The sequence below is a fragment of the Oncorhynchus mykiss genome, chromosome 18 (genome assembly GCF_013265735.2).
Source record: "Oncorhynchus mykiss isolate Arlee chromosome 18, USDA_OmykA_1.1, whole genome shotgun sequence".
NCBI lineage: Eukaryota > Metazoa > Chordata > Actinopteri > Salmoniformes > Salmonidae > Oncorhynchus > Oncorhynchus mykiss.
This window is the reverse complement of record NC_048582.1, coordinates 54236979-54244382: the sequence shown is the minus strand read 5'-3', so window position 1 is coordinate 54244382 and position 7404 is coordinate 54236979. Positions and strand designations below refer to the sequence as shown.

The 7404-nt window shown below is 45.8% G+C and overlaps 1 protein-coding gene across 4 annotated transcripts in view; it reads left to right on the top strand.

Annotated features, from left to right (window-relative positions):
* The first annotated feature begins 227 nt into the window (after positions 1-227).
* Positions 228-7404, top strand: part of atxn1a (ataxin 1a) — a 195292-nt gene continuing 188115 nt past the window's right edge. For 2 of the 4 annotated variants that reach the window (XR_005037513.1, XM_036953267.1), the window contains exon 1: positions 229-396. The gene's annotated coding sequence lies outside the window, so the exon portion shown is untranslated. Of the gene's footprint in view, positions 397-7404 lie in introns of all 4 variants that reach the window. The other 2 variants (XM_036953269.1, XR_005037514.1) reach the window with 2 other exon arrangements.

The following is a 7404-nucleotide window of genomic DNA, read 5'->3' as shown; positions in this document are numbered from 1 at the left end:
TCTAGTGATTCACTATTTGTGGACTGAATTTGCCTGTCAGTTGTTCGTTTCCCTTTTTCTCAATTCTGGACTGATCACAGTACAAACCCTGAGTTACTACTAAAACTGCCAACTGCTCCATATTTGTATTACACACACGCACGCACGCACGCACACACACACACACACACACACACACACACTACGCTATCTCCCACTCTCTGCCTCTCTCGCCTCTCCCTCTCTATCTCACTCTCGAGAGATCTCTGAAGGTGGGGGCATAGAGCAGTACAGCTATTAGCTCCGAGCTGCAGACATCATTCCGAGTAGAGGGCAGACGATTCCATCGTCAGCGCAGGAACAGGGAGCCCTGGCAACAATAAGAGACATACTCTTACCAGACCATTACACCTTACAGTAAGTACTAGCTCAATTCATTTTATACTGCCACTGCACGATACTGTCGCTGTCTGGTTCTACCTTGTTGTCACTACACTGCTGAGCTGTTGCGGTAGAAAAAATGGCTGGAACTGGAACTAGGAAAGGTAGCTACGCGCAAAGAGTGCTGGTTTATTTTCAAAAGCTTTGGAAATGTTTACTTCGCACTCTGACCTATTTTTTTGTGTGCCCGGAGGATAGAAGGTTGTTTGTGGTTTACAATCATGCACTTGTCATTTCGAAATAAAAATGCAAACTATCTGTTTAGTGCGACATAAGTGAGCGTTGGTTTCGCGGAATTGAAATAGAGCAAGGAGTGTTTTTCACAGGCGGGTTGGTGTGTAGGGCAAGCTCACTAACTGCGCCACTCCACCCAGAAAGATTGTATATTGCATAAAGAATAGTAAGACGCATTTATAGTAGGCTAACCGTCCACTATGAAATGGTTGTGGTACGTGCGTACGTGGCCGTATGTCCACTCCAGCATTTGACAAGGGTTTGATAGCGCGAGACATTTCAGTTTAATTCCATCGCGGAAGTGCTTTTTATTCTTCAAAGACAGTGCAAACCAACGTACCTTAGCCTACTTAATTTAACCGGTACAATTAGAAAAATATATACATCTATATGACATGCCCTTCATTCCGAGGGAGAGTGTAAATGTTACTACGCGGGCTACTGTCGACTTTTCATTGACGCTGGCTGATTGGTAAAGGACGTTGGGTCCGATGTGTGCGGCTAGTGGTTGCTCGACTGCGCGTGGTGTGATGTCACTCCTAGCTTTGGTGATTATATAACGGGACTGTAGGGATCCCGGGCTGTGATTGCAAGCTATTTATATTCTGTTTACAGTCAGGAATTGCACTATGCATAGTAAGATTTGTAAAGGCTACATACCTGTCCTCCGTATTATTTAGAGGGGATAGATAGCCTACAACAGCTACATTCCTCAATCACTACACAGTTATAACATGGTTACATTGTGTCCAGTATCTGGAAATGGAAGGTGGCCAGACATAACGTGTGTTACAATGTTTCGACATGTTACATCGGCTCATTGAAACACGTTACAGTCACTTTGCAATCCCATTGAAGGGCACCCTTTCTTTAATATTCACCATGACACAGCACACCATGTCTTGATGCTGTTTCTTTATGTAATCAAAGGTGAGAGTTAGTGGAGAGCTTTTGTATATTACCCACAGTTGAACCTGTACGCTGCAGGCCATGGGACATTGCTTGTTTATTTACCCTTTCTTTTTTGGTAGTGTAGTTTGAGTTGGGTTCGGTTTGTGTTGGTTGTCTGGCTGCCCAGTGAGTGTGGAACACTTCAAGGCACCACGTGATTATCCTGTATGGTCGTTCTACCAGTTCAGTTCACCTGATGGTGGTGAATCTGTCTATAGCACGTGTCCATAGAGATATGATATTCTATTTCTATAGCACTTGTCACTCTTCTATGTGAATGATGCAGGTCCAGGTAAGAGGTACATTCATTTGTCAAAATCTTTTGAGATGTTTATGAATGCATTATATTATATATACATGTATATCTGAATGGTATTGACTATAGGGCCTGGAGTATTTCCTAACCACGTGACCTGACTAGGAAAACCCCTGGCCTCTAGGTATTTACTACAAGTAGATATCCTGTAGTCATTTGGTCTGGAAAAACTCCTGTCCTTCCAAGCAAAATAACAGAGAGCAGTAGCTCCATCATTTGAAATGAATTGCCTTTCTAAAAACCTTGCAAAATATTTGTTCCAACTGGGAGCTAATGAACGTGACCCTATCCGTTGTGCAGGGAGCTAATCATGTGACAGTGAATTAGGGTGCTGCCATTTCTCCATGCGCTTCCCTTTGATCCTGTTTGCCACACACACACACACACACACACACACACACACACACACACACACACACACACACACACACACACACACACACACACACACACACACACACGCATGCATGCACACACACTTTACTTACTTTTAAATGCTAATGAGAGACAGTTAGCAGCCAATGTGTCCTAATCACGAGCCATTTTCTCCATCTCAGCTAATTTGTCAGAGTCTCCTGTACGAGCACATTCACACCAGCACAAACACACCTGCTGCTCCTGTCCTGGCTGGCTGAATCTCTGCAGTGCTCTCAGGGCTTCATTTTCTTTTGCAATCTATCTCATGTTCCTTTACATGCTCACACACACACCCTCTCCAGCATACACACACACACACACACACACACACACACACGCACACACACACACACACACACACACACACACACACACACACACACACACACACACACACACACACACACACACACACACACACACACACACACACACACACCCTCTCCAGCATACACACACACACACACACACACACACACACACACACACACACCCTCTCCAGCATACACACACACACACACACACACACACACACACACACACACACACACACCCTCTCCAGCATACACATTTACAATACTATGCATGCGTTCAAAAAGAGGAAAAACAAGACAAACTGTGGGCGGGTTTTGAAGTGCCCTACCTTACGGAGGAGTTTCCAGGTATTGGCTAGGTAGGCTATCATGGTTGACTGAGAGAGCGATATAAGGTGGGCCACACCTCTATACCAGCAGGAAGGAACGGGCTGTGTGTGTGTGTGTGTGCAAAGCAAGGGGATGAACCCAGTCAATGACCAAGGACTGGCACTCTCTTCAAAATGTGTGTGTGTATACACAGAAGACGGGCAGTACCCACACACACTACCTGGTTTCAACCATTTGCAGCTAGAACAGGGATAGACAGGCCCATCCAGACCCTAGTACTAGCACACTCCCTCAGAGGTGTGTGTGTGCCACGTTGCTCGGCTACTGGATAGCAAATCAATCAAACATTGTGTTTTGTCCCCCCCCCCCCCCCCCCCCTCTCTCTCCTTCTTCTCTTGTATACTGTAGTTTCTTTCACAATGTACATTCCCTGGTCCTGTGTAGCCTCTTTCTCTGTGGAATCAGATAAAAGGCCTTGGTTGGCTCCGGGTCAGAAGGAAGGAGTGCACAATAAAGGGACTTGGGTGCCATTTTTGATGAAGCCCTTGATTCTAACAGTATAGTCCTGGGGATGAAGCCCTTGATTCTAACAGTATAGTCCTGGGGATGAAGCCCTTGATTCTAACAGTATAGTCCTGGGGATGAAGCCCTTGATTCTAACAGTATAGTCCTGGGGATGAAGCCCTTGATTCTAACAGTATAGTCCTGGGGATGAAGCCCTTGATTCTAACAGTATAGTCCTGGGGATGAAGCACTTGATTCTAACAGTATAGTCCTGGGGATGAAGGATGAAGCCCTTGATTCTAACAGTATAGTCCTGAGGATAAGGCCATTGATTCTAACAGTATAGTCCTGGGGATGAAGGATGAAGCCCTTGATTCTAACAGTATAGTCCTGAGGATAAGGCCATTGATTCTAACAGTATAGTCCTGGGGATGAAGCCCTTGATTCTAACAGTATAGTCCTGGGGATGAAGCCCTTGATTCTAACAGTATAGTCCTGGGGATGAAGCCCTTGATTCTAACAGTATTGTCCTGAGGATGAAGCCCTTGATTCTAACAGTATAGTCCTGGGGATGAAGCCCTTGATTCTAACAGTATAGTCCTGGGGATGAAGCCCTTGATTGTAACAGTATAGTCCTGAGGATGAGGCCCTTGATTCTAACAGTATGGTCCTGGGGAAGAAGCCCTTGATTCTAACAGTATAGTCCTGGGGATGAGGCCCTTGATTCTAACAGTATAGTCCTGGGGATGAAGCCCTTGATTCTAACAGTATTGTCCTGAGGATGAAGCCCTTGATTCTAACAGTATAGTCCTGGGGATGAAGCCCTTGATTCTAACAGTATAGTCCTGGGGATGAAGCCCTTGATTCTAACGGTATAGTCCTGGGGATGAAGCCCTTGATTGTAACAGTATAGTCCTGAGGATGAGGCCCTTGATTCTAACAGTATGGTCCTGGGGAAGAAGCCCTTGATTCTAACAGTATAGTCCTGGGGATGAGGCCCTTGATTCTAACAGTATAGTCCTGGGGATGAGGCCCTTGATTCTAACAGTATAGTCCTGGGGATGAGGCCCTTGATTCTAACAGTATAGTCCTGAGGATGAGGCCCTTGATTCTAACAGTATAGTCCTGGGGATGAGGCCCTTGATTCTAACAGTATAGTCCTGAGGATGAGGCCCTTGATTCTAACAGTATAGTCCTGGGGATGCAGCCCTTGATTCTAACAGTATAGTCCTGGGGATGAGGCCCTTGATTCTAACAGTATAGTCCTGGGGATGAAGCCCTTGATTCTAACAGTATAGTCCTGGGGATGAAGCCCTTGATTCTAACAGTATAGTCATGGGGAAGGAGGCCAGCCCTGGGGGTAGCCATGTCCTTTTTGATACGAAGCCATGAAACCATACCGAGCCTGTACTGTACTTTACTAAGAGGGGGAGAGGGAGGAGGAGGAGAGAGAGGGGGGAGGAAAGAGGGAGAGAAGGGGAGGAGAGAGAGATTGAAGAAAGAGAGTGAGAGAGGGGAGAAAAGAGGGAGAGAAGGGGAGGAGAGAGGGAATGAATAAAGAGAGCGAGAGAGAGAGAGAAAGGAAGGAGAAAAGAAGAGAGAAAGAGTAAAAGAGAGAGAGCGATGCAGTTTTCAGACCTTTTTTGCTTATCCTTTCATCTAGCTATATTCACCGGGCTGTACTTCAGTGGGCACTGCGTTACAGACAGACCAACATGCTTTTTTAATGCAGCAGTTGAGAGCTTTTTTCCATTTCGAAAGCAGATAAAACATTCCTCTCTCTGCTCTCAGCATACAGGCACACACGGACATTAGATTCCTCCCAGGAGGAAAGGTCAGTATCTCCAGTAGGCTTGACGAGGCAAAGACACACACACGCACGCACGCACGCACGCACGCACACGCACACACACACACACACACACACACACACACACACGCACACACACACAGAGACACACACAGACACGCACGCACACGCACGCACACACACACACACACACACACACACACACACACACACACACACACACACACACAGACACACACACAGAGGCACGCACGCACGCACACACACACACACACACACACACACACACACACACACACACACACACACACACACACACACACACACACACACACACACACACACACACACACACACTCCTTTGAGGTTGCAGTGATGCCTTTATGGGATGATTGAATTAAAAGCTATTGTTTTCAGCCAGTAGGACTGGAGGGACATTATGTCCAAGGTAACCAGTCTTATTTTTCTTAAAACTGCATTGTTGGTTAAGGGCTTGTAAGGTCTGAACCGGTTTATTCGGCCCATGGGATTTGATTTGTAGAGTCACATGAAAATACCTTGCATTCAAACTACAGTAGAATACGGATTGTGAACCTGTCCTTCTCCATGTCTTTGTATGGTAACATACCGCAGATACAGACTGGTAATTCCACTCTTTCATTGATTTAGGTACTTTAGTCTGGTAAGGCTACATTACAACCCCGTGTCTTTAAAGCTATCCACCTTTTAATGCATGTTATACAAAACATCATTTTTGATTATCTGTGATAATTCTGTGTGAGATACATTCTGCATTAGGACCCCTTTCATTCATTGGCTTCACTGATCTGCCTGCCCACACACAAACCTGTCATCAATGGGGTATAGAGAATCAATGGGGTGTAGAGAATCAATGGGCAGAATCCTGAATGGCTCAGCGTTACTGTGAATGGGTTGGCAGGAGAGTGACACGGACTGGGAAGCTGCCTGTGTCACACTACTGGATCAATGTGCCTCAGCATGCTTCAATGACCATGTGCAAACTTTGGGGAAACTGTGTTGTAGAGTTCACTGTGAGGAAAGATCCATAATGGCAGTATAGTTTCCTAGAGGGAATGCCCAGGGGAGTGACATACAGGGTATCCTCATCTGGCTTATCAATATAATGGTGAAGCTGTAGTAGGAGCAAAGTCCACTGGAATGGTTGCCATTCGACTCAGCTCACATCTGTTGAGTACTCCAGCCATGGGCTGTTAGAAGTGAGTAGGCTACAAATGCGTAGTTAGTTACTCAGTGTTAATAATAGTGACAGCAATACTGTAGTTTACCAGTCGCTACAGCAACCTTGAACATGCCTGGGCTTGGTCCTTTTAGTAACCTCATCTCATACAATCATTGGCTCCAATATCAAACCATTTGCAGAGAGAGAGCAAGAGAGGGAGAGAGAGAGGGGGGGGGGGGGGTGGAGAGGGGGAGGGAGAGAGCAAAAAAGAGAGAGAGACAGCAGCACCCAGATCTTCTGCACAGATTCTGACAGACCTGGGCCCCGACAGACCTGGGCCCCGACAGACCTGGGCCCTGACAGACCTGGGCCCTGACAGTGAATCTCAGTGAGTCAAAAATAATGGTGTTCCAAAAAAGGTAATTACTTGACACATTGGAAAGAATTTACAAAAAAACAGAGCAAACTAGAATACTATTTGGCCTTAAACAGAGAGTAAACAGTGGCAGAATACCTGACCACTGTGACTGACCCAAACGTAAGGAAATAGTTGACTATGTACAGCCTCAGTGAGCATAGCCTTGCTATTGAGAAAGGTCGCCGAAGGCAGACATGGCTCTCAAGAGAAGACAGGCTATGTGCACACTGCCCACAAAATGAGGTGGAAACTGACCTACTGCCAAATGTATGACCATATTAGAGACACATATTTCCCTCAGATTACACTGACCGACAAAGAATTTTGTTAAACTCCCATATCTATTGGGTGAAATACCACAGTGTGTCACGTTCTGACCTTAGTTCCTTTATTATGTCTTTGTGTTAGTTTGGTCAGGGCGTGAGTTGGGGTGCGTAGTCTATGTTCTTTTTTTCTGTGTGGTTATATTTCTATGTGTTTGGCCTGGTA